The 17,462-nt window shown below is 47.8% G+C and overlaps 1 protein-coding gene and 1 pseudogene across 1 annotated transcript in view; one reads left to right on the top strand and one right to left on the bottom strand.

Annotated features, from left to right (window-relative positions):
- Window positions 1-17,462, bottom strand: part of LOC124595271 (fat-like cadherin-related tumor suppressor homolog) — a 328,958-nt gene that overhangs the window by 164,450 nt on the left and 147,046 nt on the right. The window lies entirely within an intron of this gene.
- Window positions 1,691-1,808, top strand: LOC124597428 (annotated as a pseudogene).

The following is a 17,462-nucleotide window of genomic DNA, read 5'->3' as shown; positions in this document are numbered from 1 at the left end:
GATGGCCGAAGTAGAGAGGATGCAAGATGTGGACTGGCAAAGGTAAGAAAAGCTTTTCTGAAGAAGAGAAATGTGTTAACATCGAATATAGACTTAAATATCTGGAAGTCTTATCTGAAGGTATTTGTCTTGAGTGTAGCCATGTATGGAAGTGAAACATGGACGATAAATAGTTTGGAAAAGAAGAGAATAGAAGCTTTTGAAACGTGGTGCTACAGAAGAATACTGAAGATTAGATGGGTAGATCACATAACTAATGAAGAAGAGTTGAACATCACCGGGGAGACAAGAAATTTGTGGCACATTCTGACTGTAAACAGGGATCGGCTGATAGGACACACTTTGAGGTATCAAGCGATCACCAACTTAAAATTAGAGGGAAATGTGTTTCGGGGGGGGGGCGGGGGGGTCGTAGAGGAAACCAAGATGTGAATACTGTAAGCAAATTAAGAAGGATGAAGGACGCAGTAGTTATTCGGAGATGATAAGGCTTGCAGAGGAAGGGAGTAGCATCAAACCAGTCTTTGGACTGAAGACCACAACACCAACAACCAACAAACAATATTATTGTTTTGCCTACTGCCTCGTGAATCTGGAATGGGTAACAATTGCATGTAACTTCCCGTACCGATGACAGTGTGGACAGCAGGTTTTAATGAATTAAACGTGTGCTAAATGCTACCTATAAAGTGTTGAGAAACATAAGTTTGTTGAACTTGGACACACACAATTCCCTATGTCTGAAGTAGAAACAGAGACAGAGAAGCAAGCTTCAAAATTACCTTTACTGCGTTTTACACGTCGAGCAAGTCATGGACTATAATCGTAAATACACGAATAAATACACGAATACTTTTTGTCTGGCACGTGTCGTCCCAGAGTTAAATTAAAAATAGCTTGCATCCCTACGATCTGACCAAGGCTTCCAGGAGGCTTTGCTTGGTTTGTGCGGCAAATACCGTAAACTGTAAATTATGTTCCAAATATCCCCAATTGGGAATATCTTTGGCAACTAGCAGCTCGCCAGGTATTTGGATAAGTAGTCCCCCAATAGCAGACTATCTTTATGGGGTAGGGAATGAAAAGTAATAATAAAAAGTACCCTTACTAGGAGGGTTTGTTTTTAGTTGTTTAGTTATTAAAGTCCAATTTTTGCACTACCATCTCGATGGTTATTTTTCCTGCACATTCATCTGATCACATTGTAGCTTACATAGCTAATTTGTTTTCATCCACTACTTTAAAACTGTGGTATTGTACGAGTATTTGAAAATCTTACTGTCTCGTATGTGTGCCGAAGCTACGCGTATATGGGACAGACATGAAGTGAATATAGCCTTCTGGTCGAAAATAGGGAATGAAAAGTAATAATAAAAAATACCCTCACTAGGAGAATTTTGCGTTTTCGTTGTTTATTTATTAACGGCGTTTCTGACTGTCGCTAGTAAACCGATTAATTTTACCCAAGAACAAGCCACTTTGAGTGCGCTTTATTTAAAATTGTGAGATAGGAACGAAACATCAGAATTTTTAAGATGTTTATGCATCTTTGACTGGCCTGCCGGATCCCGTGATTAGCCACCCATAGAGCATGACTGGGAGGCATTGTTCATGACTGTCACAGTGTACGTTTCAAGCATGGTGAGAAATCTCTCTAGATGACATTCGGAGGCTGTTTACTTTCATTTTAGCCAACGGCCTTGCCGCAGTGGTAACACCGGTTCCCATCAGATCACCGAAGTTAAGCGCTGTCGGGCTGGGCTAGCAGTTGGATGGGTGACCATCCAGTCTGCCGAGCGCTGTCGGCAAGCGGCGTGCACTCAGCCCTTGTGAAGCAAACTGAGGAGCTACTTGATTGAGAAGTAGCGGCTCCGGTCTAGGAAACTGACTCCTGTGGGCTGAGGATGAGACGGCGGCCAGTCGGTACCTTTGGGCCTTCATGGCTGTGCGGGAGTAGTTTTTCCTTTCATTTCACAACCAATACAAGCGTGTATTCGGGCCTGTGTGGATCACTAATACTGCTGTAGATGCCCGGGTAGGGTCAGGGTTGTTGCGTCTCTATAGATACAGCAGCTCACAACCTGTGTGGTTTGCGACATCGCGCGGTTGTTCATCTTTAGTCTCGCCAATGAGTTTTACGGTGGCTTCTCTTAGGCGCCCGCAACCGCGGCAGTCGTTAATGAGAAGTTCTCAGGTGTGGTCGGTCGGGAATTACTGGTTGGAAAAAGTCAAGTCATGTATTCTGTTTTACGGTCGCATGTCCGAAGAATTTCGAAGATTAATTCGCACGTAGTGAATATCGTCCTAGAGCGAAGCATTCGTGAAAGTTGATGTATCGTTCGAAGTTCGTGCCATTCTTTTATTACTTATTGAGTGCTACCATTCGACAGTGGATACAATAAATGGTGGTATCTCAATCCATTGCAGTTAACGGACTGCACCCAGCCAATCATTAAGTACACAATTCGAAAAAAGTTTGTACATCCTTTTAGAGGTTTCCCCAGTCAATATTTAATGTTGCAACAGTGCATATGGAGTACGTGAAATGATTACATTTACAGATCAATAACTCAAGCGGTTCTGAGGTACCTGGTACTGACCCATGCTGGAACACCCATATCAGTACGTGGAGCAGCCTCCACCGGCAGCAATGCAGGCGCTGGCTCTGACGTCCATTCCATCGTACAAATGGCGAATACTGTCCTTGAATATGTTATTCCACTTCTGCTCCAACTTTTCACGTAGTTCTGTAAAAGTTGCTGGCTAACGAGTTGAAAGAGTCACTTCTCGTCCCATCGTATGTCACACATGCTCGATCGAAGACAAGTACAGAGATCGCGCTGGCCAGAGAAGCCGCTGCACGTCTTGCAGAGTTCATTAAGTTTCACGAACAGTGTGTGGTTCAAATGGCTCTGAGCACTATGGGATTTAACATCTGAGGTCCTCAGTCCCCTAGAACTTAGAACTACTTAAACCTAACTAACCTAAGGACATCACACACATCCATGCCCGAGGCAGGATTCGAACCTGCGACCGCAGCAGCCGCGTGGTTCCAGACTGAAGCGCCTAGAACTGCTCGGTCACCGCGAACAGTGTGTGGACGGGCATTAGCCTGTCGGAACAATAGAACACCTTCCTGTTGCAAGAATGGCAAAATAACTGACCTAACAATTTTCTGTACATACCGAGCTCTGGTTTTTTTTGTTTTGTTTTAGGGCGCAAAACTGCTATGGTCATTAGCGCCCGGTCCGTGACTTAGGAAACAACAAAAAACCGAAAATGGAAACCAGCAGCAATGGGAACGAAACTCAAAAAATTGGAGAAACTAAAAGCAGAAGGAAGGCTTAAAAATCCACTACAGAAGGGGGTTGGTTGTCCCCAAAAAAAGCTTCAAATGACTGACGTCATTTCGCTGGCACTAATAAACTCGAGAACGCGATCGGCCGAGCGCGTGTCATCTGCTAAAATTGACGATATATCAGGCGACAGCCGTAGACGGGCGCGTAACGGAGTAAAATAGGGGCACTCAATTAAAAGGTATCTTAACGTCCACAGCTGAGAGCAGTGGGGACAGAGTGGGGGAGAATCGCCGCTTAAAAGATGTCGATGGCTAAAAAGACAGTGCCCTATCCGGAGTCGAGTTAAAATTACCTCCTCCCGACGACGCGTTCGGGAGGAAGAGGTCCAAGCACAAGGAAGAGCTTTCACGTCCCGCAATTTATTATGGGGAAGTGTCGACCAATGTGCATGCCATAAAAGAACAACACGACGACATAAAACGCTCCGTAGATCGGCGAAGGGAATCGATTGAATAGCTTGCCGTAGAAGAGAGACTGCAGCCTTGGCCGCTATATCGGCCGCCTCATTTCCACATATACCAACGTGTCCCGGGAGCCAGAGGAACGCCACCGAGACGCCCCCCAGGTGGAGCAAGCGCAGACAGTCCTGAATCCGGTAGACCAGAGGGTGGACAGGGTAACGAGCTTGGAGGCTGAGGAGAGAGCTGAGAGAATCTGAGCAGATAACGTACTGATGGCGGCGGATGTAGTGGACAGCCTGGAGAACAGCGTAAAGCTCCGCAGTATAAACCGAACACTGGTCGGGAAGCCGAAAGTGATTTGGGGTGTCGCCAACAATATAGGCACTCCCTACACCTAACGATGTTTTCGAGCCGTCGGTGTGAATAAATGTGGCTTCCGTCATTTGTGCACATAGAGCAGAAAATACCCGACGATAAACAAGTGAAGGGGTACCATCCTTGGGAAACTGACAAAGGTCACGGAGCAGGCAGATCCGGGGACGGAGCCAAGGCGGTGCTGTACCGCAAGTTGTCAAGAAGGTTTTAGGAAAGCGGAAGGAAAGAGAATGGAGCAGCTGACGGAAGCGGACTCCCGGTGGTAGTAGGGAGGAGGGGCGGCCTGCATACCCTACATCAAAGGAGGCGTCGAAAAAAATGTCATGGGCTGGATTAGCAGGCATGGAAGACAGATGGCTAGCATAACGACTCAGAAGGACTGCTCGCCGATTGTACAGCGGAGGTTCAGCAGTCTCAGGCTTTCCACAGGGCTGATGTAAAAAGCTCCAGACACTAAACTTAATCCACGGTTGTGGGTAGAGTCGAGACGACGAAGAATAGACGGCCGAGCAGAGGAGTAAACTATGCTTCCATAGTCCAATTTCGAGCGCACTAAGGCGCGATAGAGGCGGAGGAGGACCACTCGGTCCGCTCCCCAGGAGGTACCATTCAGGACACGGAGGGTGTTGAGGGATCGCAGACAGCGAGCCGAAAGATAGGAAACGTGGGAGGACCAGCACAGTTTTCTGTCAAACATAAGACCCAAGAATTTAGCGACGTTCGAAAAGGGAAGGTTGACAGGTCCTAGATGTAAGGAGGGTGGAAGAAACTCCTTACGTCGCCAAAAATTAACACAAACGGTCTTACTGGGAGAAAAACGGAAGCCGGTTTCGATGCCCCAAGAGTGGAGGCGATCGAGACATCCTTGAAGACGTCGTTCAAGAAGGCTGGTCCGTTGAGAGCTGTAGTAGATCGCAAAATCGTCCACAAAGAGGGAGCCCGAGACATCAGGAAGGAGACAATCCATAATAGGATTTATGGCAATGGCAAACAGTACAACACTCAGCACGGAGCCCTGGGGTACCCCGTTTTCTTGGGAGAAAGTGCGGGAGAGAATAGTGTTCACCCGCACTTTAAATGTGCGCTCTGCCATAAATTCGCGAAGAAAAAGGGGCAGCCGACCTCGAAAGCCCCAAGAGAACAGTGTGCGGAGGATGCCTGTCCTCCAACAGGTATCGTATGCTCTCTCCACATCAAAAAATATTGCTACTGTTTGGCGTTTCCGGAGAAAATTGTTCATGATATAAGTGGAGAGAGCAACAAGATGGTCAACTGCAGAACGATGCTTTCGGAATCCGCATTGGGCAGGTGTTAAAAGACTTCGGGACTCCAGCCACCAAGCTAAACGGCAATTCACCATACGCTCCAAAACCTTACATACACTACTCGTGAGAGAAATGGGGCGATAGCTAGAGGGGAGATGTTTGTCCTTTCCAGGTTTCGGAACAGGAACGACGATAGCTTCCCGCCATCGTCTGGGAAAAGTACTGTCGGTCCAAATTCGATTATAAAGGCGAAGGAGGTAACGCAGACTATAGGTTGGTAAATGCAGCAACATTTGGACGTGGATACCATCCGGTCCTGGGGCGGAGGAGCGAGAAGAAGAGAGTGCATGTTGGAGTTCCCGCATGGAGAAAACAGTATTGTAGCTTTCGCGATTTTGAGAGGAGAAAGCAAGATGTCGCAATTCCGCTGCACGTTTCTTCGGCAGAAACACTGGCGGGTAATTTGAAGAGCTCGAAATCTCAGCAAAGTGCTGACCCAATGAGTTAGAAATTGCGACGGGGTCCACTAATGTATCAAGCGCGACAGTGAGCCCAGAGACCGAGGAGAAACTAGGCGCGCCTGAGAACTGTCGAAGCCGACTCCAAACTTCCGAGGAGGGAGTGAAGGTGTTAAATGAGCTAATAAAGAATTTCCAGCTTGCCTTCTTGCTATCGCGGATGACGCGACGACATCGCGCACGGAACTGCTTATAGCGGATACAGTTGGCCAAAGTAGGATGGTGGCGGAAAACGCGAAGAACACGTCGCCGCTCACGTATTGCGTCACGGCATGCCTCGTTCCACCAAGGAACTGGGGGGCGCCGGGGCAAATCGGAGGTGCGTGGTTTGGAACGTTCCGCAGCTGTAAGAATAACGTCTGTAATATGTGTGATCTCATCGTCGACGATGGGAAAGTGACGGTCATCAAATGTCGCTAGAGACGAAAAAAGTGTCCAATCGGCTTGGGCAAACTTCCAGCGTCGGGGGCGCATATATGGCAGTTGAGGCTGCAGTCTAAGGACACATGGAAAGTGGTCACTCGAGTGTGTATCGTCAAGGGCGAACCATTCGAAGCGCCGAGCTAGCGGAACAGTACCGACCGAAAGGTCCAAGTCAGAGAAATTTGTCGTGGAGGCAGACAAAATTGTAGGGACCCCAGTGTTGAGGCAAACTAGATCCGCTTGGTGGAAGACGTCTAGCAATAGTGAGCCACGTGGACATGGATGTGGAGATCCCCAAAGCGGGTGGTGGGCATTGAAGTCCCCAACCAGCAAACAGGGGGGTGGAAGCTGACCAAGAAGATGAAGGAGATCAGCTCGTACCATTGGTGTGGACGATGGAATGTATACAGTACAAAGAGAAAAGGTATATCCAGAAAGGGAAAGATGGACAGCGACAGCTTGGAAGGAAGTGTTTAAGTGGATTGGGTGATAATGGAGAATATCATGGAGAAGAATCATGAGGCCTCCATGGGCTGGAGTGCCTTCAACAGAGATCAAATCGGACAGACTGAAAATGGGGGAAGACAAAGTGGTCATGGGGATGCAGCTTTGTTTCCTGAAGACAGAAGATGACCGGCGAGTAGGATCGTAAGAGGATCGACAATTCATCCCGATTGGCTCGAATGCCGCGGATATTCCAGTGGATAATGGACATAGGGTGAACAGAAAATGGAGGAATGTGACCAAGGTTGCTGTCAACTCATCGACTGCTCAGAGCTTGCGACCGACAGCATGGAATGGCATTCAGCCGAAGGCAGAAGATCCTGATTCATAGGTTGTTCAGGAGCAGCTCCTGCCACCAGCTATCGGCCGGTTGATCGGCCGCCAGCAGTGCGCCTCGGCGACACAGAAGTCGGCCGAGGGAGATTTCCGCCAGGTGGTGCTGTAGATGGGACACGCCTTGGCGGAGAAGGAGATGAACTGGGTTTCTTAGTAGCCTTCTTGGAAATATGATGTTTAGATGGAGGAGGAACCGATGGTTGCAAAGTTGGGGTATGTAAAAAAATCTTCACGAGTGTGCTCTTTCTTGGAAGTGCGGGTGTCTGACTTTTGGGCTCGAGATTTAGCAGAACCCAATGAAGGGTGAGCCATAGAGTGGGCAGGCGAAAGTGGTGAGGTTGAACAGGCGATCTCTGCACTGGCTGATCTGACGGCCGTGGCACTAAAGGTGAGGTCGCAAGTCTGCATGGCCGCCTCCTTTGTTGCCCGAGGAGAAGCAAGGACAGTGCTGTATTTTCCTGTCTGAGGCACGGTGGGCTGTCGACTGGCGAATAATTTTCGAGCAGCAAAGGTCGACACCTTTTCCTTCACTCTGATTTCCTGAATGAGCTTTTCGTCTTTAAAAACAGGGCAATCTCGAGAGGAAGCAGCGTGGTCACCCATACAGTTGATGCAGTGAGGGGATGGAGGTGGACAAGCACCCTCATGGGCATCCTTGCCACACGTAACACATTTGGCCGGATTGGAACAGGACTGGCTGGTGTGATTGAACCGCTGACACCGATAGCAACGCGTAGGGTTTGGGACGTAAGGGCGAACGGAAATTATCTCATAGCCTGCTTTGATTTTCGATGGGAGTTGAACTCTGTCAAATGTCAAGAAGACAGTGCGGGTTGGAATGATGTTCATGTCAACCCTTTTCATAACTCTATGAACAGCCGTTACGCCATGGTCAGATAGGTAGTGCTGAATTTCTTCATCAGACAATCCATCGAGGGAGCGTGTATAAACGACGCCACGCGAGGAATTAAAAGTGCGGTGCGCTTCAACCCGGACAGGGAAGGTGTGGAGCAGTGAAGTACGCAGCAATTTTTGTGCCTGGAGGGCACTGACTGTTTCTAACAACAAGGTGCCATTCCGTAATCTGGAACAAGACTTTGCAGGACCTGCAATTGCGTCGACACCTTTCTGAATAATGAAATGGTTGACCATGGAGAAGTCGTGACCTTCGTCAGACCGAGAAACAACAAGGAACTGTGGCAACTATGGAAGAACTGTCTGTGGCTGAGACTCAGTGAACTTATGCTTGTGAGCAGACATAGTGGAAGGTGAGGAAACCATTGTGGAAGAATCCCCCATGATTACCGGCGTCTCCGATGGCGCGCTCCTCCCTTGTGGCGGCCCCACCTTAGGTGATTGTTCACACCTCAGATCACACCTCCCGAAAAACGGACGGAGGGACCAATCGGCACTTTCGGAAGGTATCAGCTCGGGTAATCACCCCTCCCTGGGCCTGGCCATTACCAGGGGGTACGGACGTGTCCTACCTGTCTACCCGGGGCGGGGAATTACGTGTTACCCCGTCACCGGCTACGCACAAAAATGCGTGGGTCGGCCTTCAGACACGCACAGGGAGGAAGAAAGAGAAAGGGAAAAAACATAGAAAGGGAAAGGAAAGAAGAGAGGTCTCAAACACCGCAGCGGAGAAAAGGGTAAAGAGAAGAGGTAAGGAAAAGAGAAGGACAAAGGAAGGATGAAGACATACAAGCAAGGAAGGGGAAGAATGCGGTACATTTACAAGCGTCCGTCTCCGGACATAGGCACAAACCATACTCCCAGATGGGGAGAAAGGGAAGGAAAGAGCCAGAGGTGAGGGGAGGGGGGGGGGGGGGGAGACGAAGATGGGGGATAGGGAAGAATGCGGAAAAGTAAGGTATGCAGCCTGGAAAGGAAGTAGGGCCACATTAGCTCAGGGTCCCGTGCTCGCTACTCACGTATCCACAAAAGAGTTGTGGACCCCCTGGGGGGGAGCTCTGGTTAGCGTCCCCTCCAGAAACATCAAAGGTGAATGAGAGCTGTAGCTTATCGCATCCTAGACCATAAGGCCTGAGGTGGGGTCATCTATGAGACAGCGCTGACCAGGTCTGCGACCATCATTTGCTTGCAGGTCGAATCTGCTTTCATCACTGAAGACCACCGCATGCCAGTCCATCTTCCAAGTTATCCTCTGACGCACCAGTCAAGATGTGTACGTCGATGCTGTACCGTGAGCGGGAAACGGGCTAGAGGTGTGCGTGCCAGTAGTCCCACTGTTAATAATCGGTTCGCAACAGTTAACACGTCTGGGGTTGGGTTATTTGGGGAAGGTGACCAGACAGCGAGGTCATCGGTCTCATCAGATTAGGGCAGGACGGGGAAGGAAGTCGGCCCTGCCCTTTGAAAGGAACCATCCCGGCATTTGCCTGGAGCGATTTAGGGAAATCACGGAAAACCTAAATCAGGATGGCCCGACGCGGGATTAAACTGTCGTCCTCCCGAATGCGAGTCCAGTGTCTAACCACTGCGCCACCTCGCTCGGTAAACACGTCTGGGCTCACAAGTCTTCTTATCTGTGCCATGGTAGCTGTATGATCTGCCAGTGCTGACCTTGCAGTACGGCGATCCTGGCAGGCGTCTGTGCTGCGTGGACGTCCAGAACCTTGTCTAAGAATCAGAGAATGTTTATGTGACCACTGATACCAACATCATTGCACAACTGATGCAGTACGTCCAACTTACGTGGTAATTCTCTGCAATGGGCATCCAGCAATCGGGAGCCAAAAATCTGACCTCTTTCAAACTCGTTCAGTTGGCTGTAGGAAGCATGAGAGCATCTCTGTGGTATCTCCAAGCTGCTTCACATACGCTACTGGCCATTAAAATTGCTACACGAACAAGAAATGCAGATAAATGGGTATTCATTGGACAAATATATTATACTACAACTGACATGTGGTTGCATATTCACGCAATTTGGGTGCATAGATCCTGAGAAATCAGTACACAGAACAACCACCTCTGGCCGTAATAACGGCCTTGATACGCCTGGGCATTGAGTCAAACAGAGTTTGGATGGCGTGTACAGGTACAGCTGCCCGTGCAGCTTCAACACGATACCACAGGTCATCGAGAGTAGTGACTGGCGTATTGTGACGAGCCAGTTGCTCGGCTACCATTGACCAGAAGTTTTCAATTGGTGAGAGATCTGGAGAATGTGCTAGCCAGGGCAGCAGACGAACATTTTCTGTATCCAGAAAGGCCCGTGCGGGAGCTGCAACATGCAGTCGTGCATTATCCTGCTGAAATGTAGGGTTTCGCAGGGATATAATGAAGGGTAGAGCCACAGGTCGTAACACATCTGAAATGTGAAACGTCCCCTTCGAAAAGTTAATGAATTACTGTGCTGATAAACCTCTTACATTATTTGATTTTCAAACAGCTGAGCAGAACTGAACGCACTCAGACATTTCGCTCTTTACCTATTATGATCAACACTAAACTGACACAATATTTTTTAGCGCAACGCAATCTGACTTGCGATAATCCCTAAAAAAGAATGGCCCTGATTAACATTAACCTATACCTTCCATCTATCACTTACCTCACAAAAATCTTCGTTACTCGAACTATAGCAATACAGCGAGCGCCACTACTGCCAGCTAAATAAAAGATTCGAACTACGGAAGGTACAAACTACTCATAGGCATAGTTAGCAAATGAATGATTTTGATAGAGAACAAACAATGCATTTAAATTAATAGTGTTGAAAAGTCATAATATATATAGAGGTTCATGACATCCAGTCTTACAGATTTACTGTCTCTGATGGACACACGTCCAGTACATCCGCTTTCAGAACTCCGCCATTTCTCTCCCCACATCCACCACTGCTGGCGGCTCACCTCCAACTGCACAACGCTACGCGCTGTTAACAGCAACTGCCCAGCACTACATTAGCGAATACTACAACAATGCTAACCAGCCATAGACTTCACACAGCACAGCCAGTGATTTTCATACACAGCGCTACGTGGCGTTACCAATATAAAAACCTAAACAGCCTACTTACAAATGTAACGTCCACTGTTCGAAGTGTCGTCAATGCGAAAAAGAGGTGACCGACACGTGTAACCAATGGCACCCCATACCATCACGCCGGGTGATACGCCAGTATGGCGATGACGAATACACGCTTCCAATGTGCGTTCACCGCGATGTCACCAAACACGGATGCGACCATCATGATACTGTAAACAGAACCTGGATTCATCCGAAAAAATGACGTTTTGCCATTCGTGCACCCAGGTCCGTCGTTGAGTACACCATCGCAGGCGCTCCTGTCTGTAATGCAGCGTCAAGGGTAACCGCAGTCGTGGTCTTCGAGCTGATTGTCCATGCTGCTGCAAACGTCGTCTAACTGTTCGTGCAGATGGTTGTTATCTTGCAAACGTCCCCATCTGTTGACTCAGGGATCGAGACGTGGCTGCACGATCCGTTACAGCCATGCGGATAAGATGCCTGTATTTCGTCTGCTAGTGATACGAGGCCGTTGGGATCCAGCACGGCGTTTCGTATTACCCTCCTGAATTCACCGATTCCATATTCTGCTAACAGTCATTGGATCTCGACCAACGCGAGCAGCAATGTCGCGATACGGTAAACCGAAATCGCGATAGGCTACAATCCGACCTTTATCAAAGTCGGAAACGTAATGGTACGCAATTCTCCTACTTACACGAGGCATCACAACAATGTTTCACCAGGCAACGCCCGTCAACTGCTGTTTATGTATGAGAAATCGGTTGGAAACTTTCCTTATGTCAGCACGTTGTAGGTGTCGCCACCGGTGCCAACCTTGTGTGCATGATCTGAAAAACTAATCATTTGCATATCACAGCATCTTCTTCCTGTCGGTTAAATTTCGCGTCTGTAGCACGTCATCTTCGTGGGTTAGCAATTTTAATGGCCAGTAGTGTATTTGCACTACACCGAGCCTTCTGGCTGTCAGCATTCTCTATTAAAGGGTAGACACAGATGGCGCTCTGGTAGCTATACCTCTACGCTATCTGTCGGCGGACGACGTTGAAACTATTACCAGTACATCAAATATCCCCGAAGTGGCATATGGCGTCATCGGATCAAAATCTACGTCGCCTTTCCAAATGTACTAATTTTTTTCCGGCAGAGTAATACAGAAAGAAACAATCCAGGAGCGAAATGGAGAAGTGTAATTATCAACGGAGCAAGCCGATAGAACCTCCGTTCTACATCTACATTTATACTCCGCAAGCCACCCAACGGTGTGTGGCGGAGGGCACCTCACGTGCCACTGTCATTACCTCCCTTTCCTGTTCCAGTCGCGTATGGTTCGCGGGAAGAACGACTGCCGGAAAGCCTCCGTGCGCGCTCTAATCTCTCTAATTTTACATTCGTGATCTCCTCGGGAGGTATAAGTAGGGGGAAGCAATATATTCGATACCTCATCCAGAAACGCACCCTCTCGAAACCTGGACAGCAAGCCACACCGCGATGCAGAGCGCCTTTCTTGCAGAGTCTGCCACTTGAGTTTGCTAAACATCTCCGTATCGCTATCACGCTTACCAAATAACCCTGTGACGAAACGCGCCACTCTTCTTTGGATCTTCTCTATCTCCTCCGTCAACCCGACCTAGTACGGATCCCACACTGATGAGCAATACTGAAGTATAGGTCGAACGAGTGTTTTGTAAGCCACCTCCTTTGTTGATGGACTACATTTTCTAAGGACTCTCCCAATGAATCTCAACCTGGTACCCGCCTTACCAACAATTAATTTTATATGATCATTCCACTTCAAATCGTTCCGCACGCATACTCCCAGATATTTTACAGAAGTAACTGCTACCAGTGTTTGTTCCGCTATCATATAATCATACAATAAAGGATCCTTCTTTCTATATATTCGCAATACATTACATTTGTTCTGTGTTAAGGGTCAGTTGCCACTCCCTGCACCAAGTGCCTATCCGCTGCAGATCTTCCTGCATTTCGCTACAATTTCCTAATGCTGCAACTTTCTGTATACTACTGCATCATCCCCGAAAAGCCCCATGGAACTTCCGACACTATCTACTAGGTTCCGAATGTAATGAACTTTTAATCATTTCGTATCCGTTGTGTGTTTATCATCTCCACAAAGTTAAGTGAAGAGCGGACTTTCGCTTCATGGTGTCAGTCTCCGATCCTGTCAATGTAAGTTATGAATGGCATAGCTTAACGGAAGACCTAAAGCTGGCGTGGCGTAATAGTAATTATACTAATAGCATGTGACCGACTCCTGTTCTGTCATTGTGTCTTTGGAGAAACAATCAGGGGTGCTACATCCGACACGGATACGGGCAGTTGACTAAGTATCTGAACACAGGGTTGTAAGGTGGCGTATTTGAAGGCCAGGACCACACGTCCGGCATTGCGAGAGAAGCCGCGGCCGGGATGTGTCAACGCGGCGCGCGCCCTGGGACGGCCAAGTGGGTCGCGGGCACCTCCCCTGGGCTGGGCTGGCCTAGGCTGCCGCGCCCGCCACACAATGCGGCCACACACACCAACACGGCCCATTGTTCGCTGCGCATTCTCTCAGGTTTGTCTACATCAATTTCGCACGGTCGTTGACTTCTGGATCAACTGGAGCCCATACATATTAATGGCAGTCTCATATTACGTTAGCACATCAAACAGCTTCCCCGTGTATACGTACTTCTCTGACTGTCACATTTAGATGATTTAAATTATTAGCTCGGCAGACTGAACGTGAATTGGACACGGCGCATGTCGAATACGTCACCTACACTACGCTGTATACAAATACTACTGGCCATTAAAATTGCTACACCAAGAAGAAATGCAGATGATAAACGGGTATTCATTGGACAAATATATTATACTAGAACTGACATGTGATTACATTTTCACGCAATTTGGGTGCATAGATCCTGAGAAATATGTACCCAGAACAACCACCTCTGGCCGTAATAACGGCCTTGATACTTCTGGGCAATGAGTCAAACAGAGCTTGGATGGCGTGTACAGGTACAGCTGCCCATACAGCTTCAACACGATACCACAGTTCATCAAGAGTAGTGACTGGCGTATTGTGACAAGCCAGTTGGTCGGCCACATTTGACCAGACATTTTCAATTGCTGAGAGATCTGGAGAATGTGCTGGCCAGGGCAGCAGTCGAACGTTTTCTGTATCCAGAAAGGCCCGTACAGGACCTGCAACATGCGGTCTTGCATTATCCTGCTGAAATGTAGGGTTTCGCAGGGATCGAATGAAGGGTAGAGCCGCGGGTCGTAACACATCTGAAATGTAACGTCCACTGTTCAAAGTGCCGTCAATGCGAACAAGGGGTGACCGAGAAGTGTAACTAGTGGCACCCCATACCATCACGCCGGGTGATACGCCAGTATGGCGATGACGAATACACGCTTCCAGTGTGCGTTCACCGCGATGTCGCCAAACACGGATTCAACCATCATGATGCTGTAAACAGAACCTGAATTCATCCGAAAAAATGACGTTTTGCCATTCGTGCACCCAGGTTCGTCGTCGAGTACACCATCGCAAGCGCTCCTGTCTGTGATGCAGCGTCAAGGGTAACCGCAGCCATGATCTCTGCACGATCCGTTACAGCCATGCTGATAAGATGCCTATCATCTCGACTGCTAGTGATACGAGGCTGTTGGGATCCAGCACGGCATTCCGTATTACCCTCCTGCACCCACCGATTCCATATTCTGCTAACAGTCATTGGATTTCGACCAACATGAGCAGCAATGTCACGATATGATAAACCGCAATCGCGATAGGCTACAATGTGATGGTACGCATTTCTACTCCTTACACGAGGCATCACAACAACGTTTCACCAGGCAACGCCGGTCAACTGCTGTTTGTGTATGAGAAATCGGTTGGTAACTTTCCTCATGTCAGCACTTTGTAGGTTTCCACCGGCGCCAGCCTTGTATGAATGCTCTGAAAGCTATCATTTGCGTATCACAGCATCATCTTCCTGTCGGTTAAATTTCGCGTCTGTTGCATCTTCGTGGTGTAGCAATTTTAATGGCCAGTAGTGTAAAATGAGACATAAATACTTTTCTCAAGCTGTGACAAGGTCGCGATAGAACAGAGATCCAGAAACTGTAGAATAAATCTCCCTTATTTCCGTCTGTGATCACAAAATTGATAGTTCCTTATACTACCGGTTTCGGTCACCGATGACCATCTTCAGATCTATAGTGTACCACAGTGTGGCAGCAAAATACAGGGAAACACCAAATACAAGTAGTGGAGTGTCTACATTTTGAAACGACATACGTTATAATGAAAAGTGTTACTGGCATATACATGTATAAAAATGCTTTTGAAATATAAGGGAGCATACCTGTTTTTAAACATGCACTAATATAAAGAAGTTATAAGGGAACCGTAAAAGATAAACTTGTTCTTATGTATGTCATTATATTTTTATCTAAATAGTCTTAAAAGAGCGTCTTAAAATTACATATCGTCCGTCACTTAACCATTTCCTTTTAACAATGCAAATTTAATTTTGGTGGCGTTTTAATTTAATGCATTTTTATCACAGTATACATTTTACACCTGATAAGTCCACCATACGCTTCACCTATTACACAAGAGTAATTCCGAAAGTAAGGTCTAGTTTTTTTGTAAGTACATAGACCTATTTGTTTCTACAATGGTTTACATCAGTTTACAGCTTTAACATTTAGCTATTTTTCGACATAATCACCATTTCTGTCGATGCATTTTTGTAGACGCTGTGGCAGTTTTTGTATGCCCATGTCATACCAGCATGCCGCCATGCTGTTCAGAAAGTTGTGAACCTCTTCTTTCACCTCGTCATCAGAGCCGAATCGCTTTCCGGCCAAATGTTCTTTTAAGATAGGGAACAGGTGATAGTCACTGGGCGCCAAGTCAGGACTACAGGGAGGGTGGGTGATTATGTTCCACTGAAACTGTTGCAGGAGAGCAAAGGTTTGCCGCGCGATGTGTGGGCTAGCGTTGTCATGGAGAATGTGTACGCCCTTGCTCAACATTCCTCCTCTCCGGTTCTGAATTGCCCACTTTAGTTTTTTCAGAGTCTCACAGTACCTGTCAGCGTTAATTGTGGTCCCAGTGGGCATAAAGGCGACCAACAACACCCTTTTCCGATCCCAAAAAACGGTTGCCATGACTTTACCGGCAGACTGTGTTTGTCTGAATTTCCGCGGCTTTGGCGAAGAAGGGTGTCGTCACTGGCGCGACTGTTGCTTGGCTCTGAGCACTATGGGACTCAACTGCTGAGGTCATTAGTCCCCTAGAACTTAGAACTAGTTAAACCCAAGTAACCTAAGGACATCACGAACATCCATGCCCGAGGCAGGATTCGAACCTGCGACCGTAGCGGTCTTACGGTTCCAGACTGCAGCGCCTTTAACCGCACGGCCACTTCGGCCGGCGACTGTTGCTTGGTCTCAGGTGTACAGTGGTGTGCCCAGGTTTCATCACCCGTGACAATTGAGTCCAGAAAGTTCCTGTTCGGCTGCAAGGCGGTGAAGAAGTGCAAGGGAGGTCAAACCCCAAAGGGGCATCGAAATCACAATAAAATCGCAAGGAATACTGGAAATCAGGTGGATAGGCAGGGCGCCATAAGTAAGAACACCGAGAGAGGGGAAGCAGGGGGCAGAAGGTAAGGAGTAGGGATGGGGAGGGAGGTGAATGGGGAATAAAATACAGCCCGGGAAGGAAGAATGGGATGCTATAGCCCTGAGGCCGCGCGGCAGCCACGCACGAACTTACGAAAGAACAGTGAGACCTCTGGGGGTTGGGAGGGACAATCGGTAAGGGGTTCCTCCTACGGTCCCCTTGTCAGCAAAGCATCGTCGTACCGCTCTTCCATCGCGTTCAGCTAACCCTTAAGCAATGTGTATATCGACCAATTCTTCGTTAGTAAATTTATCCATACTGATGGGTATCAATGTTATATCATCAATGTCACCATGCAATTAACTCTGCCGGAAGAACAAATACGAGAAACTGAGCACTACTGATTGCAAGCTTGAGGGCGAAGAATGAAGACGGTATTACTGTTGTTTACAGTAAGTACTGCAATCAAATGGTGCAAAGGTCTCCAAACAAGACACACAGATAATTCCGTTAACATCGGAACCGTAGTGTAGGTATTTGCAATGAAATACCGATACAATCATAAATGGGGATAAGAAATTAAACGAAACGCAATTCTGGAACGAACCACCAGAGAC

The sequence above is a fragment of the Schistocerca americana genome, chromosome 2 (genome assembly GCF_021461395.2).
Source record: "Schistocerca americana isolate TAMUIC-IGC-003095 chromosome 2, iqSchAmer2.1, whole genome shotgun sequence".
NCBI lineage: Eukaryota > Metazoa > Arthropoda > Insecta > Orthoptera > Acrididae > Schistocerca > Schistocerca americana.
This window is presented reverse-complemented; position numbering and strand designations above follow the sequence as displayed.